Here is a 21110-nt window from a genome sequence, read left to right on the forward strand (position 1 = left end):
TCAATAAAGGTTAAGTAAATCAAGTGTCAAATTCCTTGAAGCCTCTGTTGACAGATAGTAACAAGAAGGATCTGCTAAACTGGTATTTGCGTATGCTTGACCCAACAAGCATGTAAGTGCAATCAACCCTAATCGAGGGTTTTGGTGATTAAATGATAAAACAAACAGAGATTCTAACAAGTTTGCTCCTAGCATGTACACAGTAATTCTACAGACAGGAGAAGCATAGATCTTACGAGCATAAAAATAGAAAGCACAGCAGAGTTAAAATTCCACATCAAATGGCGTGCTCCAAGTGCTTAGAAACATCGGTGGTGCTCAATTTATAATTCTTGAGTCATAGGAATCGCCGTACAATTAAGAGGGATTCGCGATGGTTAAGTAAGTTGTGCAATGAGCTAAGTTCAAAATCCCTTGAAAACATCTTCGAGAACATTTTTCCAGATCATGAATGCCCTTGAGAAAAACAAATTTTACTTCCCACAAAAACTCCACTTTTGTTCTCTTCAAAATACTCAAAATTTGGTTTCAGCCCTGAAAACCGGTTCAACCGGTCCTGAAACCGGTTCAACCGGTTTCGGGACTGCTCCTCTGTCATCCCTGCTCTGACCTGTCTGACAGTCAGAGCTGTTAGAAAAGTCGCTGCAGATCTTTTGGGAAAACCGGTTCAACCGGATTTTTCCCTTACTCAATCGGTTTTGAATCCGGTCGAGTCTCCGGCTGAGTAGGTTAGTGAACCGGGATCTCCCTGGTAGAAACCGGTTCAACCGGTCTGTAAACCGGTTCAACCGGTTTTTACTCCTTTTCTCCCAACGGCTGCCAGCTTTTGGGGGATCCTTTATATACCCCCTCACACTCTCTCTCTCATTTACTTCTGCCTCTCCCACGAAATCTTGGCTGACCAAACTCCCAACAAGTGCATTCATTTCACCTTTCACACCCGCAATCGCATCTCCTTCAATCATTTGAAGGACCCTTGGTGTGAGGTGAACTCGATCGAACACGCTGTTAATTTCATCTCGATTCTCCTATTCTCTTTGTTCTTGAGCTCGTTGCAAACTTAACCTTGTGCGGATTTGTTACTCTTGGAACCTCGTGTTCCTTGACGGTTAGAGGTTGCTTGGGAGTCTCCAAATTTGTAGACGACCCCAAGAAGTTTGTATCACCCGCTCTTTGAGCTTATTTGAGAAGAGATTGCCTTGACCTTTGTGGTCGGCTTGTGGAGGATTAGGGTTGGAAAAGACCCGGCCCTTTGTGGGCTCCTCAACGAGGAGTAGGACACCTTTGTGGTGGTTGCTGAACCTCGGGTTATATTGCGTGTTCTTGTGTGTTCTTGTTAATCGCTTTAAATTTGTTGGTTGGTTCATATTATCCATTCGAGTAGATTTTGTGTAGGGCAAGTCTTTAGCTAAACTCTTCACTACTTCGTATTTGTTTAACAGATTCTCTAATCTAAGTTGAGCAGGTTCAAACTTGTTCAGTTGTAATCAAAATCAACTGAACCGGTTTGCACCAGTGCAACTTTAATTTAACCTATTTCGAAGTTTTTAGTGAAAAATTTCAGGTGTAGCCTATTCACCCCCCTCTAGGCTACTTTCAATTGGTATCAGAGCTTCGTACCTCGTTTTACGCTTAACCGCGTGAGGAAACGATCATGTCTACTCAACGGGACCATGTGCATCCTCTCCTCGAGGAAATACCCATCACATCTTCCGGTGAGGAAGTGGACCCCAAGGTCCTCGACCTCGCCATGAAGATTGCCGAGAAGATTTTCCTCAAAATGAAAGAGGAAGATGCAAGGAAATAGGCCGAAGAAGAAGAATCAAGAAGAAAGGCCGAAGAAGATAAAGGTAAGGGAAATTTGATTACAATGACGATCTAGTGGATCTTTTGGTGTCGAAAGTGTTGAGCAAGGTAAGTCTCAACACCGAAGAATCATCTACCAAAAGCAAAGGTAACGAATTTAGTAAAGTTCAATTCGATTACTCTAGAAATTTTATTCCCAACTTCTCTTCCGCCCCACTTGGAAAGTTACCAACTCTTAGTGAGTTGAACTATGACGAGTGGGCCAACAAGATGAAGTCGCATTTAATCGGTGTGCATCCTAGTCTTTGGGAGATTGTTAATGTAGGTATGTATAAGCCCACCCAAGGAGAAGAGATGACTCCGGAAATGATGCAAGAGGTTCATCACAATGCTCAAGCAGTGAGCATAATTAAAGGAAGTCTTTGTCCAGAAGAATACCGAAAAGTTCAAGGAAGAGAAGATGCCCGTGACATTTGGAATATTCTTAAAATGTCACATGAAGGAGATCCCAAAGCTAAGAGACATAGAGTTGAAGCTTTGGAGAGTGAGCTTGCAAGATATGATTGGACAAAGGGTGAGTCGCTTCAATCACTCTTTGATCGGTTGATGGTGTTAGTAAACAAAATAAGAGTGCTTGGAAGCGAAGATTGGAGTGACTCCAAGGTCACAAGATTATTCATGAGAGCATATAAAGAAAAGGATAAGAATCTAGCAAGGATGATAAGGGATCGTGATGACTATGAGGATATGACGCCTCATCAATTATTTGCAAAGATTCAACAACAAGAGTCCGAAGAAGCCCCTATCAAGACAAGAGACTCTCATGCCTTGATCACTAATGAACAAGACACCCCCAAGAAGAACAAAGACCACAAAGCAAAGAAAGTGGTCGAGACATCAAGTGATGAAGATAGCTCAAGTGATGAAGACACAGCTATGTTCATCAAAACATTCAAGAAATTTGTAAGGAAAAATGACAAGTTCCAAAGGAAAGGAAAGAAGAGGGCATGCTATGAATGTGGCCAAACCGTTCATTTCATAGCGGATTGTCCTAACAAGAAGGAACAAGAAGCCAAGAAGGAATACAAGAAGGACAAGTTCAAAAAGGGAGGCAAGACCAAGGGATACTTCAAGAAGAAGAAATATGGTCAAGCCCATATTGGTGAAGAATGGAACTCTGATGAAGAGAGTTCTAGCTCCGAGGAAGAGGAAGTGGTGGCAAACGTGGCCATCCAATCTACGTCAAGCTCGCAACTCTTCACCAACCTACAAGACGACTCCTACACCCCAACTTGCCTCATGGCAAAAGGAGATAAGGTAACCTTATTTAGTAATGATTTTCCAAATGATGATGATGATGAACAAATTTCCATGAAAAATAAAATGATTAAAGAATTTGGCTTGAATGGATACAATGTTATCACCAAATTAATGGAGAAGCTAGATAAAAGAAAAGCAACTCTTGATGCTCAAGAAGACTTGCTTATCCTTGAAAAGGAAAGAAACCTAGAGCTTCAAGAATTGCTACACAATAAAGATGAAATGCTAGATGTCTTGACTAAGGAAGTATCTTTAGTCAAGATAACTATAGAGAATAAAGATAAAGAAGTAATTAATATGAAAACCTCTATAGCTAATCTTGCAAATGAAAAGAATGCACTTGAATCAAGCATGTTAAGCTTGAATGTTCAAAATCAAGAACTTCAAGTGCAACTTGAAAATTGCAAGAACATCAATGCCACATCTTTAGTGATTGAATCTAAGTCTAGCTCCTTAAATGATAATTTTTGCAAACATTGTGCCAAATATCATGCTTCTTGTTGTCTAACTAACCATGCAAGGAAGAATAGCCCACAAGTGAAGGTCAAAGGAATATTGAAAAGATGCTCTAGCAATGATGGGTTAAAGAAAGTTGAACCCAAGTACAAGTCCCTAAAGCCCAACAATGGAAAAAGGGGGCTTGGGTTCAACTCATCCAAGGAAAACCCTAGCACAGTGCATAAGGGGTGGAGATCCCCCAAGTTCATAGAGGAAACCACCCTATATGATGCCTAGGGGAGGATTCACTCCTCAAATGACAAGTCACCTCAAGTAAAGGTAAACTTGAGTTCCACAAAGAGTAAGATGAAGGAAGTGGGATCCTCAAGTGGACAACAATTTAATGCTCCCATTTCTCACTCTTATCTTTGTGATTATATGTTGACTTGGGATTTAGGGAAATTGGTTGTCAAATATGTGGGTGCCTACACTAAAAGAAAAGTCATGAAAAGAAGTGTGTGGGTACCCAAGGCTATAACTAATACTGTAGAGCCCAATTCAATTTGGGTACCTAAAAGCATAGCCTAAACTTGTTTTGCAGGTCTACTCCTCTGGTGGGTCAAGTTGGGTGCTTGACAGTGGAAGTACAAATCACATGATCGAGGAGGAAGACATGTTTCATTCATTGCAACTAACTCAAGAAGCACAAGAAATTGTGTTTGGAGATAGTGGCAAGAGTAAGGTGATTGATATTGGTAAAATTCCTATCTCTGACCAACAATCACTTTCAAATGTTTTATTGGTAGATTCTTTAAGCTACAATTTGTTGTCCGTTTCACAACTTTGTGGAATGGGTTATAATTGTCTATTTTCTGATGTGGATGTGAAGATCCTTAGAAGGGAGGACTCCTCAGTTGCCTTTACGGGTCGCTTGAAGGGCAAGCTTTATCTTGTTGATTTCACAACAAGTAAAGTGACGCCTGAGACTTGTTTAGTGGCAAAGTACGACAAGGGTTGGCTATGGCATTGCCGGCTAGCCCATGTCGGTATGAGGAATTTGGCCAAACTTCAAAAGGATAATCACATCATTGGACTAACAAATGTTGTATTTGAGAAAGGTAGGGTTTGTGGCGCATGCCAAGCAGGAAAGCAACATGAGTCCCACATCAATCAAAGAATGTGGTCACAACAAAAAGGCCATTGGAGCTTCTTCACATGGACCTCTTCGGACCTGTGGCTTACATTAGCATTGGTGGTAGTAAGTATGGTTTAGTCATTGTTGATGATTTTTCTCGATTCACCTAGGTTTTCTTTTTGAGTGATAAAGGTGAAACTCAAGAAATATTGAAGAAATTCATGAGAAGAGCTCAAAATGAGTTTGAGCTCAAAATCAAGAAAGTGAGAAGTGATAATGGGACGGAATTCAAGAACACAAGTGTCGAAGAATTTTTAGGCGAAGAAGGAATCAAACATGAGTTCTCGGTTCCTTACACTCCACAACAAAATGGTGTTGTGGAAAGAAAAAACCGAACTTTAATTGAAGCAGCTAGAACCATGTTGGATGAGTACAAGACACCTGGCAACTTTTGGGCAGAGGCGGTCAACACTGCTTGTCATGCAATCAACCGTCTCTATCTTCACAAGATCTACAAAAAGACTGCTTATGAGCTTCTCACTGGTAACAAACCTAAAGTTGATTATTTTAGAGTATTTGGTTGTAAGTGTTTTATTCGTAACAAGAAAGTCAAAAGCTCAAAGTTTGCTCCTAGAGTGGACGAGGGTTTCTTGCTTGGTTATGCATCAAATGCGCATGGATATCGTGTTTTCAACAATACCACCGGTCTTGTTGAAATAGCGATAGACGTGACATTTGATGAGTCTAATGGCTCGCAAGGGCATGTTTCTAATGGCACTGCAGGAAATGAAGAACTACCTTGTGAGGCCATAAAGAAACTTGCCATAGGTGAAGTGAGACCTCAAGAAAAGGATGATGAGGAAGGAACTTTGTCGATGACAAATGAGGTTGTTGATGTGGGTGCAAAGGTGGTGGGTGACAAATCCTCCACCCAAGCAAACCCATCAACCTCAAGTCATCCAAGTCTTGAAGAAAATCATCAATCCCAAAGGATGCCAACTGTGGTAGAAGATGAACACGAAAGTGTTAATGGTGAAGTGCCTCTTGATCAAGTGAATGATGAGGAGGAGCAAATACAAAGGCAACCATCAGTGCCTCATCTTAGAGTCCATCATACCATTCAAAGGGATCATCCGGTGGACAACATCCTGGGTAGCATCAGGAGAGGGGTAACAACTCGATCTCGTTTAGCTAATTTTTGTGAATTTTACTCGTTTGTTTTCTCTCTTGAGACACTTAAGGTTGAAGAAGCATTGGGTGATCCGGATTGGATAATTGTCATGCAAGAGGAGTTGAACAACTTCACCCGGAATGAAGTTTGGTCCTTAGTCCAAAGACCCAAACAAAATGTGATTGGGACAAAATGGGTTTTTAGGAACAAACAAGATGAACATGGCGTGGTTACAAGAAACAAAGCACGGTTGGTTGCCCAAGGCTACACTCAAGTGGAAGAACTTGATTTTGGGGAAACATATGCGCCGGTAGCAAGGTTAGAATCAATTAGAATATTAATTGCCTATGCAACTAACCATGATTTCAAGTTATATCAAATGGATGTCAAGAGCGCATTTCTAAATGGACCACTACAAGAGAGGGTCTATGTGGAGCAACCACCGGGCTTTGAAGATCCAAAGAAGCCAAACCATGTTTACCTACTTCACAAGGCACTCTACGGGCTTAAACAAGCCCCTAGAGCTTGGTATGATTGCCTTAAAGATTTCTTGTTTAAAAATGGTTTTGAAATAGGAAAAGTAGACTCTACTTTATTCACTCGCAAAATTGACAATCAATTATTTGTTTGTCAAATATATGTCGACGACATTATATTTGGCAGTACTGATGAAACTTTTTGTGAGGAATTTAGTAGGGTTATGACAAATAGGTTTGAGATGTCCATGATGGGTGAGCTCAAGTACTTCCTGGGTTTTCAAGTTAAACAACTCAAGGAAGGAACCTTTTTGTGCCAAACCAAGTACACACAAGACATGCTCAAAAAGTTTGGCATGGAAAAGACACAGCACGCCAAGACACCAATGGCTTCAAGTGGTCATCTCGACTTAAATGAAGAAGGTAAAACTGTAGATCAAAAGCTTTATAGATCAATGATAGGATCTCTACTATATTTATGTGCATCTAGGCCAGATATCATGCTTAGTGTGTGCATGTGTGCTCGTTTTCAAGCAAACCCAAAAGAGTGTCACTTAGTGGCTGTTAAGAGAATTTTGAGATATCTAGTTCACACCCAAAATCTAGGTCTCTGGTATCCCAAGGGCTCCTTTTTCGATTTATTTGGCTACTCTGATTCAGACTATGCCGGTTGTAAAGTAGATCGAAAAAGCACCTCGGGGACTTGCCAATTCCTTGGGCGGTCCCTGGTGTCTTGGAGCTCTAAGAAGCAAAATTGTGTTGCACTTTCCACTGTCGAGGCTGAATACATAGCTGCTGGTGCTTGTTGTGCTCAGTTGCTATGGATGAAGCAAACATTGAGGGATTTTGGCTGTGATCTTAAAAGAATCCCACTACTTTGTGACAATGAGAGCGCCATTAAACTAGCCAACAATCCCGTGCAACACTCTAGAACCAAACACATAGATATAAGACACCATTTTCTGAGGGACCACGAAGCAAAAGGAGATATCGAATTATGTCTTGTAAACACAGAAAATCAACTAGCCGATATCTTCACAAAACCCCTCGATGAGACTAGATTTTGCTTTCTTAGGAGTGAGCTAAATATCTTGGATTCTCGAAACGTGTCTTAAAACTAAAATTTTGATCAAGTTTGATGGATATAAATTGATTGTTTGCGCAATATGTCATGAGAAATACTATTTTTATCATTAAAATCACTCATGTCATATTTGCTAAGTGCTATTATAGCCTTTCCGGGCAATATCTGAAAACAGGTTGAGTAAATCGGCTGAGTAGGCCACTCAATCGGTTTTCCCCTGGTGGACACCGGTTGAACCGGTATAAAAACCGGTTGAACCGGTTTTGACCACCTCTGCGTCCGTGATGTCAGTCAGCGCCGCAGTCAGCGCCGTCAGTCTCGCAGACTGCGCTGTCAGTCTGCTAGAAAATTCGTGCAGTCAATGCCTTTTTCTGCGCGCTTTTAATGCACAGTCTGACCAGAAACCGGTTGAACCGGTTTTATAACCGGTTGAACCGGTTTTCTGTCTTTTGATCGGCCGACGCCTCCCCTATTTCTCTCCCCTTCCTCTCTTCTCTTCTTCTCAGTTCCTCTTTCCAGCCGACGCCGCCCACTCTTTTTCCTCTCTCTCTCCACACTTTCTCCACTCCAAAACCCACTTGTGCCATCCCATCTTTGGGAGATTTGTTGGAGATCCATTCATCTCGGCGTTCTCCATCATCTCCCTCGATCTTGTTGGGATTTCTTGATTCAAACTCCGGATCGAGGTATTGCCCTATTTCATTCTTTTTACTCGATCTTACCCGTTCTTGATTATCTAGTGTATCATTCGTTGGGTACATTTTAGTTTAAGTGCTTGCAACACTTAGATTATCTTCATTTGTCACGAACATTGTTAGAGTTTAGCGGTTTGATATTGTTCGTTGTAGTTGAACCGCTCGCATGAACGGTTGAAGTGCATGCTCAATATCATACGCGTCTCTACTCAAACGTGTTTGTTAAGATTCTTGCTCATCATAGGTTCTATCTTCTCTTTTTAAGGATGGTGCGTAGGAGGAATCCTTCTGTGGTTGAATCTGACTCCTCTGACGACCAAGAGATTCATGGAGATACTCCCCCACGCGCCAGATCCAAGCGTGGGCGAGGAAGTGGCAACGTCATGCAAGGTGGTGAGGCCTCCGGGTCTCAAGGAGCTCGCGGTCGGACAGCCTGGAATCCCTCCGATCGGTCCCGACCCGCGACAAATCCGCAGGCTTGGGAAGCAACAAGTGATGATGGGGGCGGGAAAGATGATGAAATTGATCTTCCCCCTGCCCATGCCCCTGTTATTCGAGGGTTGGTCCTCCACCGGGTGGAGGCTCGGCGTGCTGGCAATGAGCCAGTGACTGATTTCACTGCCAGTGGAGGTTCTGCTCTCCTTCAGAATCTCCGTTTCCAGAATCCTGCATTGCGCATTCGTGATGCCAGGATTGATGGGAACCGTTTTTGGACGCTCCAGCATGTGGATTTTTACAACTCAGTGATCCTCCCCAAGAAACATCAACCCATACTACATCAACGCTATATCAACTAGGAAGGATGTGAGGCTATTGGGGACCCAGAGATGACACATGCGTTGAGGGCCTGTGAAAGAAAGAGGATGAAGAATATAATGACATTCCAATATGATTGGAATAATGAAGTCATTGCCCAGTTTTACTCAACTCTGTGGATCAAGCTAGCTGATGAGGAAAGTCCATACAACTATCCTTATCTGAACTTCTACATTGAAGGCAGCTGGTACAAGGTGAGCTATCGTCGGTTTGCTCACATTCTTGGATTCACTGACAATGATATTTCTGGTGATAAGATCAAGATCCATGATTTCCGTCAACCTACCAGAGATGAAGCCAGAGATCTTCATCTCTCTGAGTCTAGGAAATATTGGGAGTCCACCAACATGCACAAGTATTATAGATACATCAACTCCCTCAGCAGGATGACCCTCATTCCTAAAGGGGGTAATCAGATGAATATTCTTGGAGAGAGCAAGGTTTTGCTCTCATTCATGAAGCCCAGCAGCTCAGAGAGTATCAATGTCTTTGATATGATCTGGCAGGAAATCATCCATGCTGCCTGCTTTCCACTGAAGGGATGTCTTCATGCACCTTTTATCATGAAGACGATTGAAGTTGTGACACAATTTCGATATGATAAAGGTACAAGACATCAATCCTATACCCCTTTCTGGATTGATCCCAACAATCCAGCAGGGCGCTTAAGGAAAGCCCCTTCCAGCTCCCGTGCTCATACCTCTGCTGGTCCGTCAGCTAGTCCTGCTGCTGCTGCCGGTGCCTCGCGTCCCTCCCCTGGCCGCGGATCTCCCACGCCACGTGGTCGTGGTCGTGGTCGAGGTCGTGGCCGAGGGATGGGTGCCCGCTTGGCCCACGGGATTGCGGCATTTTTCTCTATGTGCCGGAACATCTCTGCTAATGTACATGAGCTGGCAAGGCGTCAGCGGGAGACTGACGACAACCTTCGTCGTCAAGCTTCCACTATGGGTATGCCCTTCGCCCCTCGCTCGCCTAACGTGCCTCTCCATCCACCTCCCCCGGAGATCAATGAGTGGCACCAGCAGGCCTATGGGGTGCCATTTATGTCAGCAGACGACGACGACGAAGAAGAAGCCTATTTTGATGATCGCGAGCAGTTTGCCCCGCCTCCCTACCATGGGGATCCGGGTCAATCATCCTCTCACCCTCCGCCCCAGGATCCTTCTGGCAGTGCTCCTCCCTCGGATCAGTTTGGGGAAGAACACTTTGCCTCTCACCTGGCGCACCTCTTCTTTGCTCCTCATCAGCCTCCTCCTAACTGGTGATCTTTGGATTGGCGTCTCTCTCTCTGTTTGGTTCTTGTTGCCAAAAAGGGAGAAGGTTTCTTAGCCTGGCAGTACCTTCTATTTATGTAACGAACATCGGTTTGTAATAATTATTGGTCTATCGTATGATGCATGCATGGCTCTGAAGCCATAAACTTTTTATTGATGTGATGAGATGTGATATCATTATTGTAATAGTAGTAGTAACTTTTCATATCATATGCTATGCAATAATGAGCTTGTATGTGTAATTTTACTCTTTCTATCATCACTCTATAATTGTGTTTCATCCCTCATTGTTTTGTGTATGGTGTTGATTGTTCTCTCTCTCTAAATATGTTGCAAATTGACATATCAAGTCAATGTTATTATCAAAAAACTCATGCACATATTTAGGGGGAGCTACACATACACAAATGCTTTTATCTCACAATTACTCGTAATTTTTAATTTTTATCTCTACTCTAGTTTGTTTTGGCATCAATCACCAAAAAGGGGGAGATTGTAAGTGCAATCAACCCTAATTGAGGGTTTTGGTGATTAAATGACAAAACAAACAGAGATTCTAACAAGTTTGCTCCTAGCATGTACACAGTAATTCTACAGACAGGAGAAGCACAGATCTTACGAGCATAAAAATAGAAAGCACAGCGGATTTAAAATTCCACATCAAATGGCGTGCTCCAAATGCTTAGAAACATCGGCGGTGCTCAATTTATAATTCTTGAGTCATAGGAATCGCCGTACAATTAAGAGGGATCCGCGATGGTTAAGTGTGGGGGATAGATATCCCCCGGGTCCACTAAAGAAGTAAAAGACCTCACGAAAGGCCCAAGGGCCCAATAAATCGTAAGGTCGTTCTTTCGTGGGCCTGGGGAAAGACAATCAACAAAGCAGAGAAGATGTAAGACCGGATTGGAGCAAACCCGGACGACCCACAACGTCGAACGAGTAAATCACAACAGAGACCCGACTTTCCCGCGCTGAAACCCCCATGCAATGGAGCCATGCGAGGATAAGTCGGCGAGGGTTACGTAGGGATAGACTCAAGAGGTTCACTACCTTTCAGCTACTTGTTGTTATCATATCCACGTGTACTGCCCCACGGTCGAGTATATAAGGCCTAGGGGGCACCCCTTCAGATGGATCGACCCTATCTTACTTAGCCACCCACGTAAACTCTCTGTGCCTTCAACCCAGAGAGCCCTCTTGTAACCACACTCGCATACTCACCAGGACGTAGGGTGTTACGCATCTCTAAGCGGCCCGAACCTGCAAATCTTGTCCACTGTCTCTCGTGCGATCGGCACGAACCATTTTGCTACAGTCGTTGACACCGTCCTACTCCTAGAAAACACCTTGAGGGGTAACCCCGGGTGTGCGGTCGGACCCAAAACACCGACAGCTGGCGCGCCAGGTAGGGGGTGTGTCGGCGATCCAAGCTAGCTCAATGGCCGTCACCTTCCACAGCAAGATCACCGTGCGTCCCGGATCCGTACTCTGCTTCGGGACAATCTCGTCTATAGCGGATGAAGAGGGAACTCTACACCGCATCGCGGACCCGCCGGAAAAGAAGTCTCCTCCAACGAACTCCGAAAATGCTGGAGAGACGCAACCTCCGGCTCTTTGGAAAAAGATCGTCTCCGAAAAGGCTGGAGCTGGAAGCTCGCTGACCCGGAAGACTCCGCTGTCTACTTCCCCGACGAAAGAATGGAAGCGGATCACGAGAAAGAAGGAGACCAGGGAGAAGCAAGTCGTTCTTTCCGTTCCTCCGGCCTCAAAAGAGAACGGAAAGAAAGTCACCACGACAGCAGCACCATTCTACCCCAACGTCCTCTTCATCGGGAGAGTAGAGTCACCCGCCGTCTCTGACGACGAACCGACCGTGCCTAGAGAAGAACCACCTCAACGAGAATCCCGCCGACGGAGGAACCGACGCAGGAACGTTCGACGACATCACGCGGCCGGAGAACGGGATCCGGAGCAGCCTGTCTCGCGAGACGAGGTCTCGGAGATAGGAGAAACTCCGGAAGAACGCGTCTTCAGAGAACGAAGGAACTCCCGACGACGTGATCGCCGACGGACTCAGGAGCAAGCCGAGCAAGATGCAAGGCAACGCCGGGAGAATCCGCTCTTCGGGCGCAACCTGAACCCCGACTTCGCCCGAGCTATAAACACGCCAAGCGAAGTCGGAGGCGTACTAGCTCGGATAGCTGACGGACTTCCTCGGACTCCCGACGCCGAGGGATACCGACGCCTGTTCACTCAGGCGGCCAACCATCTTCTACCGCTCGCTCACCCGCCGAACGATCTACGACACGCCATCAACAGTCGCCGAGATGCACGAAGCTCTATCAATGCTTCGCGCGAACGGCGGCATGAAAACGAAATTCGCCGTCGGGAGGAGTATGACCGAGATCATGGCTTCCCGACTCAAAGCCAGGCCACCAGGACTGAGTCGGCAACAGCTTCAACTGGCGGGACCACCCGGGGACGGTCGAGGAACCACAACCACCACTCCCCTCCCCGGGACAGACATCGTCCCCGACGACAGGAGGACACGTGCGGAGTATCCGCTCTTACTCCGCGCCTTAGGGCCATTCAATGGCCTCCCAACTTCAAGGTATCCAATGTCGACAAATATGAACCTAAGCAGGATCCGGGGGGTTGGCTAGCCGTCTACACTACCGCTGCTCGGGCTGCCGGGGCATCTGAGGACGTCATGACCGCGTATCTGCCCATCGTCCTTGGGCAAGATGCGCTACAGTGGCTACGACATCTACCCCGACACTGCATCGACGACTGGGGAGACTTTAGTCGACGTTTCACCGCCAACTTCCAGTCCCTCTCCGACAAGCCAGCGCAACCATGGGACCTCAAATCCATCAAGCGCCGGGGGGATGAGACTCTCCGGTCGTACCTCAAAAGGTTCCAGACCATGAGAAACCGCATCCCCGAGGTCACGGAGGCGGCCGTGATCGAGGACTTCTACAGAGGATCCAATGACTCGGCTTTCGTCCGAGCCATACTACAAAAGGCGCCAACTACCTCCGAGGAGCTGTTCCGGGAAGCCGACCTCTACATCACCGCCGATGAGCGGGCCTAGGATCTCATCGAAGGAGCAAAGCCTGCACCAGCAGCACCACGACGCGACGCAAACCAACCGCCCGACAAACGCTGGGAGAAGAGGCCTCGTGAAGAAGTACACGCCGCCGGACCGCCAGCCTCTCGCGCCCGAGGAGGACCTCGTGGAGGTGAGCGCACGCTGGACGACATCCTCGACGCCCAGTGCCCGTACCACAAGGACATGCGCCACACTCTTCGTAACTGCCGAGACTTCAAGCACTCCGTCGGGCACGGCCGACCCTTCCAACCTCTACTGCCTCCTCCACCGAGGGGAGGACCAGATGAACCACGACAGCCCCATCAGCAGGAGGAGGGGGGAGGAGGAGCCTTCCCACGCGTTGACAGGGAGGTCAACGTCATCTTCGGCGGACATGGGTCGCAGGAGAACAAAAGACAACAAAAGCTCAACGACCGCCAGATACTAGTGGCGACCACCGGTCCTCCCGCCCCATACCGGTGGTCGGAGCACCCAATCACCTTCACTCGGGAGGATCAATGGCTCAACTTCGACCACCCAGGCAAATACCCGCTCCTCGTCGATCCGGTGATCCGAGAGAGCCGGGTAAAGAAGGTGCTAGTAGACGGGGGGAGCAGCATCAACGTCACCTTCCGCCGGACACTCCAAGGCTTGGGAGTTCACCTCAAAGAGCTCCACAAGTCGGACACTCCTTTCTTCGGCATCGTGCCGACGGAAGGGGAATACCCGTTGGGCCACATCTACATGCCGGTCACCTTCGGAACACCGGAGAACTACAGAACCGAGTTCCTGAGGTTCGAGGTGGCGAACTTCGACTGCGGGTACAACGCCATCATCAGGAGGCCGGGACTGGCCAAATTCATGGCCATTCCGCACTATACATACATGATACTAAAGATGCCAGGACCGCAAGGAATCATAACTGTGCGCGCCGACTTCCAAGGCGCCGCAGAATGTTTCCGAGTGGCCATCCAAGCAGCCCTCACCACCAAGCCGTCAACGGTTCCTTCTACACTGGCTAACTCTAAGCCTGAGGAGGGCCTCGCAGTACCGGCAAACGAAGCTCAGGCCGCGACCTCTATGCGGCCGACTGACGAAACCAAGCGAATCAACCTGGGGTTCGCTGATGAGCGCAAGACGGCCATCATCAGCTCCAGTTTGAACGACAAATAGGAAAGCGCGCTCGTCTAGTTCCTGCAAGATAACCGAGACGTATTCGCATGCAACCTGCGGATATGCCGGGAGTCCCAAGGGAACTGGCCGAGCACAAATTGAAGGTCTATCCCCAAGCGAGACCGATCCGGCAAAAGCTACGTCGTTTCACGCCCGACAAGAGAGAGGCCATTCGTGCCGAGTTAGCTCGCTTGGTCGCGGCTGGATTTATTAGAGAAGTATTACACCCCGAGTGGTTAGTCAACCCTGTTCTTGTACTAAAAAAGAATAAAGTGGATTGGCACATGTGCGTCGACTATACTGATCTCAACAAACACTGTCCGAAGGATCCCTTCGGGCTCCCGAGGATAGATCAGGTGGTGGATTCCACCGCTGGATGTTCTGTGCTGTCTTTCTTAGATTGCTATTCCGGGTATCATCAGATTAGTTTGGCAAAAGAAGACGAGGAAAAAACGGCGTTCATCACTCCGTTTGGTGCTTTCTGTTATACCTCCATGCCGTTCGGCCTCAAAAACGCTGGAGCGACTTATCAGAGAGCCATTCAAACATGCTTAGCCGATCACTAGGGCAAGCGTGTGGAGGCTTACGTAGATGATGTGGTGATCAAAACGGAGAATTCGGAAAACTTCATCGAAGATTTACAACTGGTTTTCAACAGCCTGAGAAGATATAGATGGAAGCTCAATCCTGAAAAATGTGTTTTCGGGGTACCAGCAGGAAAGTTGCTCGGGTTTATCGTCAGCCACCGGGGAATTGAGGCTAATCCAGATAAGATTGAAGCTATCATGAAGATGGAAGCTCCTCGGTCACAAAAGAAGGTTCAGCGACTCACTGGATGTATGGCCGCTCTGAGCAGATTTATATCCAGGCTGGGAGAAAAAGGTTTGCCATTTTACAAGCTACTCAAGAAGGTGGATAAGTTTCAATGGACTTCAGAAGCACAAGAAGCTCTAGATGCACTGAAGAAATTCTTGACAACACCACCAGTACTGAAACCACCGCGGCGAGCTACGCCGACTCAACCGGCTGAAGATCTGTTGCTGTATATCTCTTGCACGACTCACGTGGTAAGCACCGCGTTGGTAGTCGAGCGAGTAGAAGAAGGACATGCCTATCCAGTACAACACCCTGTTTACTTCATCAGTGAAGTTCTAGGCCCCTCGAAGAAAAAGTATCCTCAGGTTCAGAAGCTATTATATGCAGTACTTCTAACTGCCCGCAAGCTGCGTCATTACTTTGACGACCACAAAGTCATAGTAGTCACTGGTTTTCCAATAGGGGACATTCTTCACAACAAGGAAGCCATTGGCCGAATAGCCAAGTGGGCTTGCGAGCTGGGATCCCACGATATCGAGTTCCGACCTCGCACTGCCATCAAAACTCAAGCACTGGTTGATTTCGTATCAGAGTGGACAGAACAGCAAGTACCAGACAATCCGGAAACTGCAGAAGTATGGCGAATGTATTTTGATGGCTCGCTGAAGCTGCAGGGAGCAGGAGCAGGGATTCTCTTCACCGCACCTGGAGGCGAGCACCTCAAGTACGCTCTCCAGTTGCTATTCCCGGCCTCTAACAATGCAGCCGAATATGAAGCTTTGATACACGGATTGAACATCGCCATGTCACTGGGCGTCAAGAGATTGATGGTGTACGGAGATTCTCTGGTAGTCATCAGCCAGATAAACAAGGAATGGGATTGTTCAAGTGATTCAATGGGAAAATACTGTGCTGCCGTCCGAAAGCTGGAAGATAAATTCGAGGGTCTGGAATTTCATCATATAGAAAGAGATCGGAACACGGCGGCCGATGTACTGTCCAAGCTCGGATCCGGTCGAACTCAGGTCCCACCCGGAGTCTTCGTGCAAGAAATTCTGCAGCCGAGTATCTCAATGGATCAAACAGAAGAGTGCAACATCATAAATCAACTCGAGTCAGATTCTGACGATTGGAGAAGACCGACTATTAAGTATATAAAGAATGAAGAAGAACCAGACGACAAGAACTCGGCAGAGCGCATTGCCAGGCAGTCGGCTCACTATACACTCATTGGGGAGGAACTGTACAGAAGGGGCGCGTCAGGCATCCTCATGAAGTGCGTTCTCCCGTCCACCGGGAAACAACTTCTGGAGGAAGTCCACGCAGGGCAATGTGGGATACATGCAGCATCCAGAACACTAGTCGGGAAGGTTTTCAGGTCAGGATTCTATTGGCCGACGGCGAAGAACGATGCAGCCGAGTTAGTTCAGAGATGCGAAGCTTGCCAATACTTGTCAAAGCAACAGCACATGCCAGCACAGCAGCTACAGACCATACCAGTGACCTGGCCTTTCGCGTGCTGGGGACTGGATATGATTGGACCTTTCAAGAAAGCTCAAGGGGGATATACCCATGTATTGGTGGCGATTGACAAATTCACTAAATGGATAGAGTGCAAGCCCATTGCTTCTCTAACTTCTGCTAAAGCCGTGGAATTCATACAAGGCATAATATTCAGATTCGGGATACCAAACAGTATCATCACTGACTTGGGATCCAACTTCACCAGTTCAGAATTCTTTGACTTCTGCGAGCAAAAGAGCATTCAGATCAAGTACGCATCTGTAGCACATCCAAGAGCCAACGGGCAGGTTGAGCGAGCCAACGGAATGATATTGGAGGCACTCAGGAAAAGGGTCTTCGATAAGAATGAAAAATTCGCAGGAAAGTGGATAAGGGAATTGCCTTATGTTGTTTGGAGCCTGAGAACCCAACCTAGTCGAGCCCTGCATGGAAACACTCCTTTCTTCATGGTCTATGGATCGGAGGCAGTGCTACCTGCTGATCTCAAGTTTGGGGCGCCAAGATTGATCTTCGAAAGCATAGCAGAAGCCGAGGCCACCAGGCTGGAGGATGTTGATGTACTTGAAGAAGAACGACTGAATGCAGTAATCCAATCAGCACGGTACCAGCAGACTCTAAGGCGCTATCACGACAAGGCTGTGCGGCAACGGTTCTTTTCGATAGGAGACCTCGTCCTCCGCCGAATTCTAACGGGAGAGGGACGGCACAAGTTATCACCCTTATGGGAAGGGCCTTTCATAGTAGCAGAAGTCACTCGGCCCGGATCATATCGCCTCACCCAGATGGATGGCACAGAAGTTGGGAACTCCTGGAACATAGAGCACCTCAGAAAGTTTTACCCCTAGCTGTATTTCAAAACAGCTGGGGCGACCATGTATTTTGTAAAATGGAAATACGCCATCAATAAAGAGAGATTTCAAAGATACTCGGCCCGTTTACGATTGACTTGCATTCTTACTTAACCCAGGGTGACCACTATGCCCTACAAACGGAGCAATCGATTTAAGTCGGCAACGACTTAAGGCGGTGCAACATGCTCACGCTTACTTAACTCGGGGTGACCACTATGCCCTACAAACGGAGCAATCGACTTAAGTCGGCAACGACTTAAGGCGGTGCAACATGCTCACGCTTACTTAACTCGGGGTGACCACTTTGCCCTACAAACGGAGCAATCGACTTAAGTCGGCAACGACTTAAGGCGGTGCAACATGCTCACGCTTGCTTAACTCGGGGTGACCACTATGCCCTACAAACGGAGCAATCGACTTAAGTCGGCAACGACTTAAGGCGGTGCAACATGCTCATGCTTACTTAACTCAGGGTGACCACTATGCCCTACAAACGGAGCAATCGACTTAAGTCGGCAACGACTTAAGGCGGTGCAACATGCTCACGCTTACTTAACTCGGGGTGACCACTATGCCCTACAAACGGAGCAATCGACTTAAGTCGGCAACGACTTAAGGCGGTGCAACATGCTCACGCTTACTTAACCCAGAGTGACCACTATGCCCTACTAACGGAGCTATCGGCTAAAGTCAGCGATGGCTTAAGCCGGTGCAGCATACTCGCGCTTATGCAATTCAGGGGATGACTTCCATATCCCGCAAAAAAACTTCATAATCATCATGCAACGTTACCACAAACTTGCGAACTAATAAATTCTGATACAATAAGAGAGTAATCATGTCATTCGAATGATAAGCTGATATCTTCTAACGAATACTTGATCATGCTAACCGCGCGCTCATAGCACGCAAAATGTTTCTCTATTTTCCAATGTCTTTCTCAGGAACGACCGACGAAGAAGGGCGATTCGAGGAATCGGGGGTAGCATGCACATCGGCCTTTATGTCTTCAGGAACAACCGCGCCGGGTCTCCTCATCAAGATTCGTCCCGCCCGAATAGCCTTGTCCATGGCTTTATCGCGCTGGGCTTTGAGAGTAGCAGCAGTCTCTTCGGCAACTTTAACAGCCTGCTGAGCAGCTTCTAACTCCTGAGCAATGGATTTCTTAGAAGCTCGGAGTCCCTTGATGGTGGCATCCTTTGCCGATATCAATTGCTTAAGGCGGGTCACTTCGTCAGCAGACTCTTGCAGCCTACAACGCTGATTGTCCAGTTCCTCCATTGTAAAGCGGTGATTCCTCTCCAAAATGGTCAGTGAGTTGCTAGAATCACGATATAATCTATCTAGATTGTCACGAGAAGCAGCAAGGATACGTTTTTCTTCCTACAAACAAAAATAAACTCCTTCAGAATCCAAGCAAGTAATATGAGCATAGTAAGGCGAGGCACGGTTTTGTAAGTTACCTTTTCAGAGTCAAGCCGAGCATGGAGAGAAGAACTCAGAGCGTTGGCGTCATCCAAAGCAGCGGAGACCTAATTTAGTTCAGTCTGGCTCTGAGAATACTTTTCCTTGAAGTCAGCGCACCGTTGAGCCATTTCAGCTTGATCTCGGGAATGTTTTTCCTCAAGAACTGCAATCTGCCGAGTCATTCCTATCAAGAGGTAATCAAACGAAATGAGGTCAGAAGGTAAAACAATCCACGAACAAAGGCAAAGAAGAAGAAGAAAAAGGGGACTAACCAGCGTTAGTTGCCTTCAACTCGGATATACGACGATGAAGCGACACTGGATTCCAATGCTCAAGAGACGAAGCGACTTCTGGGATGAAAGCACCCTGCGATCTCAGCTGGCTGACCATCCCATCCACCAAAGCCTGATATGAAGAACAGATGAACATAATGACAAAAGCTCATGCAACGCAAAGATCAAGTTAAAAGTACAGCACAGTACCTGGAGGTTGGAAAAGAACGAAGGAATTCCCAAATCAGAAGAAATTAGCTGATAACCAGATGCCAGACCACCACCCGAAGCAGCTTGCAACAGACCAGTAGGAATGAGCTCAGTGCCTTCAACAGAGCCAAACGCCAGACCAGCGGGGACGCTGCCCTCTAAAGCGACTCCCTGATCCAGAGTTTGGGCCACCACCATGCCGCCAGAGTGTGGAGGTGAACCCGCGTGAACGTCCATGGAGGTGCAGGAAGGAGACCTTGCTCGGGCACCCTCGGGGACTGGGTCACAGTTGGCACTGCCCACTTGGGCCGGATCATCCCCGGCAACACCCTCGGGGGCTGGGCAGTAGCTTATACTCTTCCCCCGAGCTAAGTCTTCCCCGGTGACACCCTCGGGGGCTGGGCATGTGTCAGCACTATTCTTGGGGTCCAGGCTCTCTGCAGTGACCACCTCTAAGGTTGACGGGCCTTCAGCTACTTCCATGGGACCAGAACAATCCAAGTCAACATCCCGACCCTCGAGATCGCGCTCTAAGGTCGACGAGGCACGGGATGACCTCAACCCAGCATCAGGCACGGCAGCACAAGTCTCTGTTGTATCATCATCCACAGGCTCTGACAACAAGTCCTCTGGGACCATATCTTCTAGAGTTTGATCAAAGTTGGCCAGGGACAGCTCTTGCAGACCAATAAGGGCAGACAATGCAGGAGAAGGAACTCCACTACTTCCACTGCTGGCGATGAACTGCCGACTGTTTTTTCGAGTTAAAGGAGCTTCATTTTCTTCCTCCTCATCTTCCACAGTAACCACGCAAGCAGCACTCCCATTGGGATCAGCAACAGATGGAGCACACCCATTGGGTTCAACAGCAGTTTGGGCACACCCATTGGGGTCGGTGTCAGTAAGGCCAGTTGCAGGCACTTCTTCAGCAGCAGGAGCTAAGGTACCGGCGTCCTCATCAAAACTGGATACTCGCCGAAGGCGTCTTCTCTTCTTCTTTTGCTCATCAGCAGAAGGCTCGGGCTGACTGGTTCGGCTAGGGCGCCTCGGGCGAGTACTGACAGGTTTCGAGACATCCAAAGTTGTATCAACCTCTGGAAGGGGCACCGCTGCCAACGTACCATCAGGAGCAGCATCGGATGAATCCTCAGCTAACAGATCAAGCATGTCATTTATGTCTGCATCACTAGGGTTCAGAGGCACTTCAAAATAAACCTGCCGTTCATCATCAGGAATCTCCCCGAGCGAAGCAACCAAAGTACTGACTTCTTCAGCAGAGGGTCGCACTCTAAGGCCCAAATTGCTATCAGTCACAGGCGGATTTGACACAAAAAGGGTGAAAGCTTTGGGAGGAGGTAGGTTCCAGGCCGAGTGTGCCACTGGAGCACCAACATTTGAAACCTTACCCCTGAGGATCATTTCAAGTCGGCTTACCAAGTCTATAGAAGGAATTCTCCTATTGGTAACCCGGGTTGAGTCGGCCAGCCC

This window comes from Zea mays, chromosome 4 (genome assembly GCF_902167145.1).
Source record: "Zea mays cultivar B73 chromosome 4, Zm-B73-REFERENCE-NAM-5.0, whole genome shotgun sequence".
NCBI lineage: Eukaryota > Viridiplantae > Streptophyta > Magnoliopsida > Poales > Poaceae > Zea > Zea mays.